At 36.5% G+C, this 14948-nt stretch overlaps 1 long non-coding RNA gene across 1 annotated transcript; it reads right to left on the bottom strand.

Moving 5' to 3' along the window:
* Positions 1–10502: 10502 nt before the first annotated feature.
* Positions 10503–14922, bottom strand: LOC114477706 (uncharacterized). Its single transcript, XR_003675750.1, has 6 exons — positions 14821–14922; positions 11974–12082; positions 11474–11889; positions 11246–11399; positions 11082–11165; positions 10503–10949 (listed from the first exon to the last, which is right to left on the bottom strand). It is a non-coding gene; the product is annotated as an uncharacterized LOC114477706 (long non-coding RNA).
* Positions 14923–14948: the final 26 nt, after the last annotated feature.

The raw sequence follows: 14948 nt of genomic DNA, 5'->3' as shown, positions 1-14948 counted from the left end.
GAAGCATGGACTTCCTTTTACGTGTGACTCGACACTTTCTTGTACCCAGATAGTTTTGTTTTTGTTCTGCAGTTTGTATAGTAGATTGTTTTTTTGCTTCAATGTGTTAGAGAAAAAGAGAAAAAAAAACATGTAAAATTATATATGAATATATTTTTGCAAACGGCTGCATTTGCTCGCTAATGTATTGCATCAGCGCCCTGAGTATACGCCTGCAGACTGGTATATTTTGCTACACGATCACATAGTTGTACTGACACTGGTGTGACTTCTACCCTCAGATACTGTATGTGTGCCTTCTGTTCATTTTAACTGATACAATAAACTATTTTACTCCTACTTTTTCCTCCAAGAAACTTCATCTAACTTCACTTAAGTCCTTAAAATGTCCAAACTGAGGCTGTGTTTGAAATCACATACTAACATACTACTGATACTAAATCTGACGTCTAAATGAGTATGTAGTGCGTTCAGATTAGATATTTAGTTTTTCAAAATAGCTGTTGAAAACCACACACATAATCTTTTTAAAAACATAAATCTATATAATTTCATGTACAACATGCATTACACAGCATGTCTGTCAAAAAAAAGTTTCTTTCAAAATTAAAGACAAGTCCAACTTGAAAGACATTAAGTACTTATTTATTTTTGACCAGCTGTCCGCGATCCACCCAGTACAGGTCCGTGACCCAACCCACCAGTTGAGAATCGCTGTTCTATATCATTGTTAAAAATGTGTGAACATTAAAAACATCCAAATGTAAATGTTAAATATAAATGTAAATTAAATGCAATATGTTAAATGTAAAGTGACTCTAATTATTACCTTTTAATCTAAATGTTAAGTGTAAATCTGAATGTTAAATGCGAATCTAAATGCTAAATGTAAATTTAATGCTAAATGTAAATGTTAAATCTAAATCAAATGTTAAATGTAAATCTAAATGTTAAATGTAAATCTAAATGTGAATGTAAATCTAAATGTTAGATGTATGTTAAAATATAATGTAAATCTAAATGTTGATCTAAAAGTTAATGTAAATGTAAATTCTAATGTTGAGAATGAAAATTTGCTAGATAGATATTTGTGTATATCGGTATTTGTTGTAATTTTTTAGTTTTTAGAGTAATTTTGTGTTTTTTCTGGACTTTGGTGTATTTTTCTTATAGTAATATTATATAGTATTGGTTTTTATTTTGGGTGTTTGTTTCATTTTGGGTGACTTATAAGTGTGGTTTGAGTATATTTATCATCATTTTTGTGGTTTTTAGACTTATTTTTTGTGTGTTCTGATATTTTGCATGACTTATTGTCATTTTGTGTATTTTTTGTTATTTTTATAATTTTTTTTTGTTTAGTGTTTTTGGAGTTATTGTATATTTTGTTTCATTGTTATAGTTTTTTTGGTGTGATTTCGGTTGTTTTTTGTACAAAATAAAATACAAAAAATAATTCAAGAAATGCACCAATAACAAAAACTCTAAAAACACACCAATATGACGACAAAAAAAATCACAAAAATTTCAAAAAAAAGCACATAATAATTTCACAAAAATGGAAAAATACTCAAAATCACACGCACAAAACACCAACACACAAATTACTCCAAAACACACAAAATGACACAAATACATTCGATAATTCTGAAATACACAAAATGACTCCAGAAAACACACAAAGCAACACAAAAAGACACAAAAAACTTTGTTCTTTCCTGTATTAATGCTAATATTCAAAATTCGGACCCAAATAGTAATAATGTGGCTCGTAGATTTATGATTAAAGTTGCCATCTCTGTGTTTTCTTTAACAATATGTGAGCATATTTTCAGTTGAATATGCAGAATTGTGTGGCTGAATTTGAATTGTGTATTTGTTTTATAATATTTGGAATAAAATCTGTTTACAAACAGCTTTAAAACACAATAAATCAAACATTACTTTGGGTCAAACAGCTTATTTCCACAAATCTGTAAATGCATGCTTGCATTGCACCTTAGGAAACATATATGAATTGTTTAGAAACAACATAATAATTTAATATTAATCTAAAAGAATATATAATGAGATCAAATCCCCTTTGTGACCAACATTTCTTTTAAAAACCAATGATAACTCTTAAACCTTAAAGCCTAAAGTTAAAATTTAAATTAACCACACGCAGTTCTTTGTAAGGAGTTTTCCATGGGTCTGTGGGAGAGTCTGTAGTATGCACCTTTAGAGGCTGCAGTCTGACATGGGTTCAAATCCCACAGTATCTTATTATTTGATGTTTTAAAGTGAAAACCTCAAACCTAAAACTCAAATACGCCACGAACACCATCCTGTGATTGTGTGCCCCATGGGTCAGTGGGAAAGTCTGCTGGACTCACTGCAGTGGCTGTAGACTAGCAAGGGTTTGAATCCCAGTTTGCACCCTTATTACTATCTTAATGTGCAATTGTTTTAAAGTGACAAGCCCAAAACTAAAACTCAAATACGCCACAAGTCTTTCCATCTGTTGTGGACTCCATGGGTCAGTGGAAAGTCTGTAGATACATGCTGCAGGTGGTTGATGGTTCAAATCCTGTTAGTAAATAGTTAATGTTCAATGTTTTAAAACTTAAAGCCAAAAACTAAAACTCAAATACGCTACGAGCCTTTCCATCTGTCGTGAACTCCATGGGTCAGTGGGAAAGTCTGTAGTACACAGTTCTGTGGCTGCAGATGAGCAGGGGGTTCAAGTCCCTCTCTGTGGCATCATCCTCAAAAAAAAAAATGTTAAGCTTAAAGCCCAACACTAAAACTCAAATACGCCACGAAACATTCCTTGTATCGGGTACTCCACGGGTGAGTGGAAGAGTCTACAGTACATGGTTCAGTGGCTGTTGGGGGTTCAAGTCCCGCTCTCTGGCTTCCAATCCTCAATAATAAAAATCCAATATTTTGAAGCTTAAAGCCCAAAACTAAAACTCAAATACGCCACAAAAACATTCCTTGTATCTGGAACTCCACGGGTGAGTAGAAGCGTCTGCAGTACACGGTTCAGTGGCTGTTGGGAGTTGGGGGTTCAAGTCCCACTCTGTGGCATCCAATCCTCAAAAAAAAAAAATGCCAATCTTTTGAAGGTTAAAGCCCAAAACTAAAACTCAAATACGCCACGAAAACGTTCCTTGTATCGGGTACTCCATGGGTGAGTGGAAGAGTCTGCAGTACACGGTTCAGTGGCTGTAGGGAGTTGGGGGTTCAAGTCCCACTCTGTGGCATCCAATCCTCCAAAAAAAAAATTCCAATATTTTGAAGCTTAAAGCCCAAATCTAAAACTCAAATACGCCACGAAAACATTCCTTGTATCGGGTACTCCACGGGTGAGTGGAAGAGTCTGCAGTACACGGTTCAGTGCTGTAGGGAGTTGGGGGTTCAAGTCCCACTCTGTGGCATCCAATCCTCAAAACAAAAAAATGGCAATCTTTTGAAGCTTAAAGCCCAAAACTAAACTCAAATACGCCACGAAAACATTTCTTGTATCGGGTACTCCACGGGTGAGTGGAAGAGTCTGCAGTACACGGTTCAGTGGCTGTGGGCTTGCGGGGGTTCGAATCCCAGTCAGTACCTGGAAAAAATCAAAAGTGACGAAGGCTAAATGAGGATGTGATCAGGAAGAAAATACCTGAAAAGGTCTGATCACAAAGGACTGGGGCACCAGTAAAAGAAGTGTGTTGACGGAACAGGTGGAGATGAGTACAAGAAAAGTACCACAGATAAAAAAAAAAAAAAAAAATAAATAAATTTGTGCCGAGAAGTGGTTCTGGTATGAAAGGTTCTTGGTGGCATGATGGTGTGTCTGTCGCACATAAGCTGTGTGTTGAGAAGGTTGCAGGTTCGAATCCTCCCCATGCCAAGACCTGGAAAGATCACGAAAATGATGAGAGAGTCAGAAGCTGAGAATACAAGGCAGGGTGACAGAGGTAGCACAAGTAAAGACTTCTTTGTGCTGCCCCCTTTCAACCTGCCTTGTATTCTTAGCTTCTGACTCTCTCATCATTTTCGTGATCTTGCATGGGGAGGATTCAAACCTGCACCTTCTCAACACACAGCCTATGTGCGACAGACACACCATCATGCCACAAGAACCTTTCATACCAGAACCACTTCTCAGCACAAATTTCTTTTTTTTTTTTTAATCTGTGGTACTTTTCTTGTACTTATCTCCACCTGTTCCGTCAACACACTTCTTTTACTGGTGCCCCAGTCCTTTGTGATCAGACCTTTTCAGGTATTTTCTTCCTGATCACATCCTCATTTTAGCCTTCGTCACTTTTGATTTTTCCAGGTACTGACTGGGATCGAACCCCCGCAAACCCACAGCCACTGAACCGTGTACTGCAGACTCTTCCACTCACCCGTGGAGTACCCGATACAAGAAATGTTTTCGTGGCGTATTTGAGTTTTAGTTTTTGGGCTTTAAGCTTCAAAATATATGATTTTTTTTTTGGAGGATTGGATGCCACAGAGCTGGACTTGAACCCCCAACACCCTACAGCCACGGAACCGTGTACTGCAGACTCTTCCACTCACCCGTGGAGTACCCGATGCAAGGAATGTTTTCGTGGCGTATTTGAGTTTTAGTTTTGGGCTTTAAGCTTCAAAATATATGATTTTGTTTTTTGGAGGATTGGATGCCACAGAGCTGGACTTGAACCCCCAACACCCTACAGCCACGGAACCGTGTACTGCAGACTCTTCCACTCACCCGTGGAGTACCCGATGCAAGGAATGTTTTCGTGGCGTATTTGAGTTTTAGTTTTGAGCTTTAAGCTTCAAAATACTTGATTTTTTTTTTGAGGACTGGATGCCACAGAGCGGGACTTGAACCCCCAACGCCCTACAGCCACTGAACCTTGTACTGCAGACGCTTCCACTCGCCCGTGGAGTACCCGATACAAGGAAAGTTTTCGTGGCGTATTTGAGTTTTAGTTTTGAGCTTTAAGCTTCAAAATACTTGATTTTTTTTTTGGAGGATTGGATGCCACAGAGTTGGACTTGAACCACCAACACCCTACAGCCACGGAACCATGTACTGCAAACTCTTCCACTCACCCATGGAGTACCCGATACAAGGAATGTTTTCGTGGCGTATTTGAGTTTTAGTTTTGAGCTTTAAGCTTCAAAATACTTGATTTTTCTTTTTTGAGGACTGGATGCCACAGAGCGGGACTTGAACCCCCAACGCCCTACAGCCACTGAACCGTGTACTGCAGACGCTTCCACTCATCCGTGGAGTACCCGATACAAGGAAAGTTTTTGTGGCGTATTTGAGTTTTAGTTTTGGGCTTTAAGCTTCAAAATATTGGATTATTATTTTTGAGGATTGGATGCCACAGAGCGGGACTTGAACCCCCAATTCCCTACAGCCACTGAACCGTGTACTGCAGACTCTTCCACTCACCCATGGAGTTTACAAAAGATAGAAAGGCTTGTAGCGTATTTGAGTTTTAGTTTTTGGCTTTGAGTTTTAAAACATTGAATATTAACTTATGTACTGACAGGGATTTGAACCACAAACCACCTGCAGCATGTACTACAGACTTTCCCACTGACCCACGGAGTCCACAACAGATAGAAAGACTTGTGGCGTATTTGAGTTTTAGTTTTGGGCTTGTCACTTTAAAACAATTGCACATTAAGATAATAAGGGTGCAAACTGGGATTCAAACCCTTGCTAGTCTACAACCACTGCAGTGAGTCCAGCAGACTTTCCCACTGACCCATGGGGCACACAACACAAGGATGGTGTTCGTGGCGTATTTGAGTTTTAGGTTTGGGGTTTTCACTTTAAAACATCAAATATTAAGTTACTGTGGGATTTGAACCCATGTCAGACTGTAGCCTCTAAAGGTGCATACTACAGACTCTCCCACAGACCCATGGGAAACTCCTTACACAGAACTGCGTGTGGTTAATTTAAATTTTAACTTTAGGCTTTAAGGTTTAAGAGTTATCATTGGTTTTTAAAAGAAATGTTGGTCACAAAGGGGATTTGATCTCATTATATATTCTTTAAGATTAATATTAAATTATTATGTTGTTTCTAAACAATTCATATACGTTTCCTAAGGTGCAATGCAAGCATGCATTTACAGATTTGTGGAAATAAGCTGTTTGACCCAAAGTAAATGTTTAATTTATTGTGTATTAAAGCTGTTTGTAAACAGATTTTATTCCAAATATCATAAAACAAATACACAATTCAAATTCAGCCACACAATTCTGCATATTTCAACTGAAAATATGCTCACATATTGTTAAAGAAAACACAGAGATGGGCAACTTTAATCATAAATCTACGAGCCACATTATTACTATTTGGGTCCGAATTTTGAATATACACAGCTATTGTAAAGAGTCCTCAGGTAGAACAATCTGGAAGTACTCTCACATGTAAACCCAACACTTCTGTGCAATAAGTTTTATCTTCTTCATATTATTAAATATTTATTTTTTTTATTCCAATATTGTTAATTAACTTGCACTTTTTTTCCCACTAATGGTAATGTTTGTATTTTTTAACATGTTTTGCACTGTAAACAGGAGCAGCTTTGTTGTTTGTTCTGGAAAAGTTTTCATAAAAGTGTAAAAGAGTGAAGGATCCACTAAGGAGAGCAAACAGATCCAGTCTGATCTCCAACACATGCACTGACAGGGGGCGGGGCTCCTCTTCTCGTGAATATTCTATGGGCGGAACTTTAGTTTTTTTTTTCTTTTTTTTTTTTTTTTTTTTTGGGCGTCTTTCTGCTAAATTGGTGAGCAGTAAAAGTTCCAAAACAGATTTTGGTGTTAGCAAATAGCTCAGATGGTTAATAGACTGTCTAATGTGTGAGAGACTCTGGGTTCAAATCCAGAGTGAGGTGAACAACCAAATGAAACACCAGAAAGTGGGAAAGAAGAAGGGTGAAGAGGGAGGAGTGAGAGATAGGGGGGGGTTAGAGTGAAAAAGACTTAAAAAAAACAGTCAATCTTCTTCCCTCGGATTTGGACCCCAGACCTCAGCAGGAGGACCAATGTTTGACTGCATGAGCTATCATCTCATACAATTAAATTGCTCATATAGATGAAGCCCCGCCCCTCCGACGTCATGACACACCCCCGCCCACAATTGAGTAAGTTCTAAAGCCACGCCCACCAACTCTCAGAAAGAAATACCTGAAAAACCTAAAAATGTGGATGTGGACTGGGGCTGATGGTCGACCTTCGATGATGATGGTTGAGCTTTAGTGTCTAACACGTTCAACATTAGAGAGCAATATTTCTGCAGAAGAACAATCAAAATAACTAAAGAGTTTTTTTTTAAAAGAACAGTTTTAAAGTTTTTATTTTGTAAGGAAAGTTTTAAAAGACTTATTAGAAAAGAAGAAGCTGGAAACATGAACAACAGCTTTAATGATGATGTAACCTGAAGTTTGTCTGACATCGACCTGGGAAAAAAAACAGAAACATTTAATTACATAATGGAGAAAACATTTCAAACACCTCGCCTGTGGCGATCAGACTGTATAATGCATCACTGTAACTTCGCTGCTTGATTGTTGGTAATATCTGTGTCATATTTGTATATTTGAAGTTTGTTCTTTCTTTTGTCTTTGTTTCACATTTATTCTTTTATTTATGACATTTTAAGTGGCTGTATAGTAATGCATACATTTCAAACACCTCATAAAGGAGGTAAGGCTATAGTAAGGCATTTTTTTTTTTAAAAATTCCATTAAAATTGAGTTAGGACCATTATTAGACCCTTAAAAACTACTGCAAATATAATGCACACTACTTAAAACTGGGCTAAAAAGGCTATAAGGCACAAAAAAATGTCAAAAAACAAAAATCACCCAAAATAAATTCAAACACTTTACAGTGGAAGTAAGGCTATAGTAAGGCATAACATTTTGTGAAAAAATTTCAAACACCTCATATTGGAGGTAAGGCTATAGTAAGGCATAAAATTTAGTTAAAAAAAATTCAAACACCTCATAAAGGAGGTAAGGCTATAGTAAGGCATTTTTTTAAAAAAAATTCCATTAAAAAAAATTGAGTTAGGACCATCATTAGACCCTAAAAACTACTGCAAATATAATGCACATACTTAAACTGGGCTAAAAAGGCTATAAGGCACAAAAAAGGACAAAAAACAAAAATCACCCAAAATAAATTCAAACACTTTACAGTGGAAGTAAGGCTATAGTAAGGCATAAAATTTAATGAAAAAAATTCAAACACCTTACATTGGAAGTAAGGCTATAGTAAGGCAGAAAATTTAATGAAAAAATTTCAAACGCCTCATATTGGAGGTAGGTAAGGCATAAAATTTAGTTAAAAAAATTTCAAAAAAAAAAATTCAAACACTTTACATTGGAAGTAAGGCTATAGTAAGGCATAAAATTTTGTGAAAAAATTTCAAACACCTCATAAAGGAGGTAAGGCTATAGTAAGGCATAAAATAGAGTGAAAAAATTTCAAACACCTCATAACAGAAATAAGGATATAGTAAGGCATAAATTTTGCCCAAAAAATTTCAAACACCTCATAATAAAGGTCAGGCATTAAATCGAGCAAAAAAAAATATTCAAACACTTCATAACAGAGGTATGGCTATAGCAAGGCATAAAATCGATTGAAAAAAATTCAAACACCTCATAATAAAGGTAAGGCTATTGTAAGGCATACATTTTGGCCAAAAAATTTCAAACACCTCATAACAAAGGTAAAGCTATAGTAAGGCATAAATTTTGCCCAAAAAATTTTAAACACCTCATAACGGAGGTAAGGCTATAGTAAGGCATAAATTTGGTTAAAAAAAAAATGCCTCAAAATGGAGGTACCCTAAATACAGTGCAAAATGACCATGGCAATTAAACGGGGTTAAACTGAAGTAAGCACAGATATTGACAAAAATCTGAACAGCACCAAAAATGTGAGGTGAGGCACGGTATGGCCAAAAAGTGAAAAAAAAAGTTGTTTTTTTTTCTGGATTTTAAGACTATGGAAGACCCTAAATACTAGTGCAAAAATAACCACGCAGTTAATCAGGGTTAGACTTAAGTAGAGAAAATGACAAATATAAAAAGCGCAAAAAAGATATGAGGCCAAAAAGTGAAAAAAATTAGATTTTTTTTTTCTTGATCTAAGTGTAGCACTATGGTAAATGAGATGTGTTACACCGCATTTGTGTTGTTAATGCAAAAATGGAGCAGGGGGCTCTGTGTCCAATGAAAGAGGAGCCGGGGGAGGTATTAAAGGCAGCAGGTAATTGGCCTGAAAATAAAAAAAAACGGCACCTGTTTATCCGTGTGAGGACACACACTGCAGGTCATCTGGTCCCACGTTATGGGGCAAAACGCAGCTATTGAGCTGTGAATAATGGTATGCTGATCCATGGCTGGACGCACGCCGCTGGTTGGCTTTGGAAGGACCCAAAATACAAGTGCAAAAATAACCATGGCAGTTAATCAGGGTTAGACTGAAGTAAAGTAGAAAAATCTCAAATATAAAAAGCGCAAAACATATATATGGCGCTGTAGGGCAAAAAAGTGAAAATATGTTGAATAATTTTTTTTTTGGATCTAAGACTTTGGAATACAAGTGCAAAAAAGACCACGGCAGTTTATTGAGGTTGTACTGAAGTAAAGTAGAAAAAATGGCAAAAAGATAAAGGCGCATAATGGCCAGGGGTTTAACAACTGATTCACATTTGACGCAAATCGGAGTTCGTCTATGCAAATGGTAACATTTTCCAAAAATGTAATATTTTGTCATTTGTGCCCAAATTTCACAGCCCCGCCCTGCAAACACCGTAAAAGTTATGAAAACTCCATGGAACTCTTTCAGTGTCCCACTTCTCTTGATGATCTCCATCAATTGAGAACCCAGTCAGTAAAACACCCTTGGAGAAATGCATCAAATTACGTGAGCGAAAATAGCAATTTTGCAATTGAATTTTCCCCAATTCAAGATTCTGGACTTCCTGTGTATTTTTTGGCGTGGTCTTAATATTTTTTACTTGTCATGTCATGGTCTACTTCTGTGTCAATTTTCATGATTCTACGATGAATTAAATTTTTTGGCAATTCCTGTCTAGTAATGCATTTCATGGAGTACTTGGGGGCGCTGTCTGGCGCATCTATTTTTTGCATGTTTAAATTCAGAAATAGCCAGAAATTAGAGAGGCGCACAATTTAATTTTTGATAATCTACATAATGATTCAGTGGGTGAAAAGTAGGTGAGTTGGTTGCAACACAGAAAGAAAGAATAAGAATCCAACCCAATAACAATGTTTCCCCCTTTTTTTGAGTACCATGAACTATACATTTTCGGAAAGTGCGGGGGGCATGCCTACGACATGACAAGGGTCCGTGGTCACTGATGGGCACATGGCATTCGTTTATTTGTTTTAAATAAGAAAAATATGCTTAAAATCAGAATGTTATGTAAGATGAATTACCTTAAAATAAGAGTTTACAAAAAAAGATATCTTTCAACACTTTTATTGTGCAAAAGCACACAAAGTCTAAAAAATATCAAGACCAATCAGAGTGCAAGAAGGAACCGATAGCCAATCTTTCATATACGACATTTGTTTAATCAACATCATGGAACATGAACCACTACTTAAACTAAAAATTATGTTTGAACTGACTTAATCATTACACTTTCTCCATTCAGCCATAGCTTTTTGTATGAAGTCGTCATGTCTTTCTCATGGATGGCATCTAACAAACCCTCTGTTTGTAGCACAGACGTGAGGTGAAAGGTGTAACAACAGCCAAGGACATATATCACACTTTCACTGAGGTCTTCTTTGGTCAAAGTAAGCAGAGAAACAGTTCCGAAAGTCAGGATGTAGTTTGTCTCAGACAATCACCACAGGGCTGACAAAGGGTCTTGATTGAAGACAAGTATTGGGATCCTCTGTTGACTAAAATAAACAATTAATTAAATCTTCACCCAAATATATGTTTGAACAAAGTACATCTTAATTAAAAATTCCTTAACACCTGGGACAAACACAAAGATGGAACTACATGAAAAAAAAAACAATTAATCTCACGTGGGTGTCGTAACTTTTTCAGCAGAGCTACTTGCGAAGGCAACATCTGAGGCAGTGCTCCCAGGAAACCAAGTGCATTCTTTACTGTTTAAACAAGAAATTATAATTGTTTTAGGCCTTTGAGTATGTGGGAACATCAGTAACAGTGAATAAATCATCCTTACCTTGGTCCTGCAACGGTGGTCCTGTCTTTTTTTTTTTTTTTTTAAACACCCCTTTTTTCAGGCTTCCAGGTCTTCTTCTTGATGGGGTTGCATCGTGCTTCTTTTTTGGAGTTGTCACATTCTGAACTTTTTACAACTGCTTCTTCACCATTTCCTAAAAACAACAAACTATTACTATTGGTAACTGATTAAAATGACAAAATCATTCTTCTACAAAATGAGACTTACCCATTCAGGTGTACTGGGCGTAGACCTGTCTAGCAGCATTGGGTAGTATTATATTAGACGCTCAGCCATGGCAGTCAGTTCACGGGGGTCTGGGTACCAAAAATCCTTCTCTGATGCCTGTTATTGTATTCCTAGTGAGTCTACAGCACAAGTCTATTAGCACGGCCTAATCTTCTCCTTGTCCAACATGCTCCTTTTCAAAGTAAGCACTTCTTGCTAGTTCTAGTTCAGTGTATATAACATACTCTGGACTAATGAACCAAACATTTGTAGTGGTCCCAGAACAATGTTTGTGTCTAGGTTTTGGAGAATCGAAGGGTGTTGGAGAGCAGATGATTCTGTCAGAGGAAGATGAGGAAAACCAAAGGGCTGTCTATCGCAGAAGTGTCAAGGGCTGGGCGATCTGATTTCTCAATCTGTAACATAAACACAACAGATATTTGGCCTCAGTTCTGACAGTTATGAGCATCATATTTACTAAAACAATAAATACAACTCACCTCAATATCCCCATGAATAAGTGGCCTAATGTGTCTTCTTAAAAAGTGTTCTGGCCGAGGAAATCCTCCTTAGTGAAGCTGGGCAACATGGCCATCTTCACACGAGCAGCTAATAAAAACAGAAAATTTAATACATATGGTAGTTATTAAAGCTAAACCAAAATATTCCACTCAATTGTATTAGTGTACATTAGCTCTGTTAATTAAAAAAACAAAATAAAACATTCAGATAGAGCCTAGGTTCCCAAAGTGAGGTACAAAAAAGGAATATAAATTGACCAGCAGTCAGGAGTCTCAATGCATTGCCACAAATTACACATTAGCCGATGTAAGACTAACCGTGGTTACAGATTATTATTCTTTTTTATTAATCATATATTGTTCTTCGACATGACAGGTACAATTCAGAGACAAATTTCACTAAATTGTATGTGACATATCAGTGGTTCCCAACTTTTTTGGGCCATGACCCCATTTTATCATCACAAATTTCTGGCATCTCCAGAGACTGTTTTTTTTCCATCTAGAAGTAGCTTTTGATAATGTTTGTTCTTTATGACATTAGTGCACAAAGTGACATGATGAGCCAGCTCAGATGTTTTTGTACACCATTTTATTTTAACTAGATTTATATTCAAGAACGTGAAAGTGTAGGATACAGTTAAGATTGTTTGATGATTTGTTTAAAACATTTTAAAAATGTGATTTTAATCAGTATTTTTTTTATTATTAACAATTATTTGTCAACCTTGGGGTCCCCTGAAATTTCCAAACACTGCATTACATTGTTACATTAATTTATTAAAATTGAGAGCACGTATATCTAAATAATGATCGATATCACTGTGTGCACTCGCATCATTTCTAAATAAGTTGTTACCGCAACTGAATAAGAGGTTTACAAACTGAACTTCCCATTTGCAGCTAAATAATTCAAATATACGTAGTTGACTAGAGGGAATGGATTCACAGGAGTGCCAAAATTAAAAGGAAATGCATGTGGAAATATAAAGCGAATCAGTAATACTAATTTGTAAGAGAATCAATAATAAAAATGTGGAATATAAAGAGAATCAATAATGAAAAAATATACAAATTTGGTATATTCTTTTTCCATTTTGTCATTGCTTTTTCTGTTTTGTCTTTTCCATTTGCATTTTGACATTGCTTTTACCTACCGTTTGAGTCGTGAAGTAAAAGCAATGTCAAATCAATGACCCTCCCACCCACAACAAGGGCTGTGGGCAGGTCATTCTGTCCAGGCTGACTAGTTGATACCTGTTCACACGATTCCTGCTTGCAGTCGCTATGTATTAGCAGGCTCGGGGAGTAACGGATTAGAAGTAACAGTGTAACGGAATCAGGATACAAAAAACATGCAACTGTAATCTGTGACAGTAGATTAAAAAACGAGTAATCAGATTGGCTTTTAGTTTTTGTAAAAACTGGGATTATTTCGGGGGATTACATTTTAAAAGCAAGCAGAATATGCATCAGTGCATCAACACACAGTGCGTGCACACGCATTTAGAGACTTCACGGCAGTTCACCACAACAAAAGAACACGTAAAACAAGCTGTAACAATGTTGTGATGACAGATGAGCAGAGTTGATTGAGCAGTACGTGTGTTTTCTGTTTCTGTCACGTCTTCACCAGTACCGTGGGACACCTACACAACAATCTGAAACACGGCACGTATGACGTTATATTTGTACTATAACTCTGCTGTCAGTGTACGTCTGAACTTCATCACGACTGTAAATGGTCCCCGTTATAAAGATTACCTCTTGATTGGATTAAAATTAAACCAGCGCGCAAAAGATATGTACACAGAGCTGTGTGTGCGTTAGTTGTTTGGATAATAAATAAAACCAAGAAGCTGATTTTCATCAATAACTTCAACGCACTTTGTGTTTTAATTAGACAACATATTTAATGTGACTCTCTCCCAACTGCTCAGTCAGTTATAGGCCTGTACAACATTATTTAATGTATGAGTGGGGGATTTAAATGATACATGATGCAGGATTTTTCAATTAGGGATGCACCCAAATGATTTTTTTTTGGGTGAAACTGGAACATCAAAATACATTTTTATGCAAATTATTAATCCCCCATTGCATTTCTGGCTCTGAATTTGTACTAATCACTCAAATTAAAACATTTCAATTGCATACATTAATATTAATGCTTAAAATAGTAAATCAATTAAAAATATGAAAACGGTTATTGGAATAGAGTCACATTAAATATGTTGTCTAATAAAAACACAAAGTGCAATGAAGGTATTGCTTGAGTCATGAAGTAAAAGCAATGTCAAAACGCAAATGGAAAAGACAAAACAGAAAAAGCACTGACAAAAAAACAAAAACAAAACGGAAAAAGAATATACTACATTTGTATATTTTTTCATTATTTATCCTCTTTATATTTCCACTTTTTTTATTATCGATTCTGTTTTTATTTACAAAGTTGTATTATTGATTCGCTTCATATTTCCACATGCATTTCCTTTTAATTTTGGCACTCCTGTGATTCCATAAGAGGGTCCTGCTGTAATGTGTGCATCTCACTTTAAACCAGCGTTACAGCGGTGTGCGAGAGCAATGATTCGCCCACTAAAAAGTCCATCGAATATTAAAAACAGAGGATGATGAGATATAGATTGATTAATTACCTGGATGAACAAAACCGAACAAAATAACTGCACTAACTGCTGCTGCGTTCCAAAATTGAAATGTAGACAGCGATGTGTATGGCCCAACACGGCTCTGTAAACTACTAATGTGGTGGTCATACTTTATCAGTCGGACTGTCTTCAAATCATAAAGAAAAGTAGTCCTTACCGCATCCAAACAGTCCTCCATTAGCAGAGATGTCAGTGTTGAGCACGCAGGTAACTTCCGGTTCCTGTTGGATTTGGATTGCGTACTTCCGTTTAAGTTGCGTATGCGCAATGAGCCTGACAATGACG

This window comes from Gouania willdenowi, chromosome 2 (genome assembly GCF_900634775.1).
Source record: "Gouania willdenowi chromosome 2, fGouWil2.1, whole genome shotgun sequence".
Classification (NCBI taxonomy): domain Eukaryota; kingdom Metazoa; phylum Chordata; class Actinopteri; order Blenniiformes; family Gobiesocidae; genus Gouania; species Gouania willdenowi.
Note: the sequence above shows the minus strand (reverse complement) of the source record. Positions and strands in the feature narration are given on the sequence as shown.